Source organism: Gavialis gangeticus, unplaced genomic scaffold, assembly GCF_001723915.1.
Source record: "Gavialis gangeticus isolate Ggan-Ray unplaced genomic scaffold, GavGan_comp1, whole genome shotgun sequence".
Lineage (NCBI taxonomy): Eukaryota > Metazoa > Chordata > Crocodylia > Gavialidae > Gavialis > Gavialis gangeticus.
The window spans coordinates 27425981-27427520 of NW_017729022.1; positions in this window are offsets into that span (position 1 = coordinate 27425981).

Consider the following 1540-nt stretch of genomic DNA (forward strand, 5'->3'; position numbering starts at 1 on the left):
ATAAAACCATGTTTGCCATCAGAGGCAAGGTTCATAGGTTTGCCATCATGGCCTTCAGTAGTGGAAGTATATCAGTAAAACAAATCAATAAGAAATAAAACCCAAATGACAACATATCTTGCAATGTCTGCAAAGACAGCATTCATCACAAGAAACAAAAACAGGTATACACATGCCTTGTATACAGCCCACCATGAACCATCCATCTCAATGGCCTTTTCTCCCTCTTATTGGCTGTCTTTCTTTAAAATGTTCATCAGTTGCTGACCTTAGTCGATTCCATGCAGAAATATTCTACAAAAAACAAATGTAAGTTGCAGATGCCTTGCTCATGAGGATGGCATTTTGGACATTACAGGATGTTCTGGCAGGACTGTGGATGCGAGTTCACATTGTTCAGATTTTCCACTGTATTTACATTATTCATGGTGGTGGCACTTATAAATGTGAATGTGATATCAGTCAAGTGGTCTGTGACCCCCGTGTCTTTTAGAGCAGGCTTGGTCAACCTGTGGCATATGCCACTTGCAGCCTCTGTGTGTGGCACATAGCAGATTAGGGAGGGGACAGGCAGCACAGCAGTAGATAGGGCAGAAAGAAGAAAGCAGATTGGGTAGGGAGGACAGGGTAGGGAGCAGAAAAAAGAGCAGCAGATTGATCAGATGAAGGGGATCAGAGTGGCACTCTGGGAAGCTACAAGGCTAACTTGTGGCACACCTGCCAAAAAGGTTGGCCTCTACTGTTTTACGGTATGACTTTTATACTTGCTTTCCACTTTTCTTAAGAACCTTATACTTCTCCCTTGTATCTGCATAAATTATCCAAATTGTTCCTCATTCAGTAGTCTTCATTATTTTAGTTGAAGGCCCTGTCTATTGTCCAATTTTCTGCTTGTCACTTGACTGAATTTATCTTTCAGTTAATCTATAAACAAAATTAGTACTTACTCTATTCCCTACATCATTCTCCATCTTTAAATATTTCTGATGAGGGTATCATCCGTCTTTCACTTTCAAACCAAGTTTTAATTTAGTCACACAGTTCAGTCATCTATCTAATATTTTCTGGATCTATTGTGTCTCCAAACTCCTGGCTATTTTCTTAAAATAACCTCAGTATTTATATTGATATTCCTATTTATATCTATACACAACATTTTAATATCTGAATCCTCAGTGCATGAATACTTGCATTTTCAAAGTGCCCTAAAAATATTATTTTCAATGATCTCATGGAGTAGAAATTAATTCCATTTTATGCATGTAGAAACCAATATTCTCAGGCCCAAATCTGTAGAGGTATTTAGGCACCTAACTCCCACTGTAGACTTTTTGTGTCAGTGGGCATTCAATACCTCCATAAGCTTGAGGAAAATATCAAGATATAAGGTCATACAAAACAATACTTGGAGATAGCATATGGAAGAGGTTCATAAAAAGGAAGGTCAGCAATAGGCAGATAAACATACCATTGGGAGCTAAGAAGCTCCAGCTTCTCTAATTCCAGCTTTTTGACAATGACTCATGTGACACAAACTTGT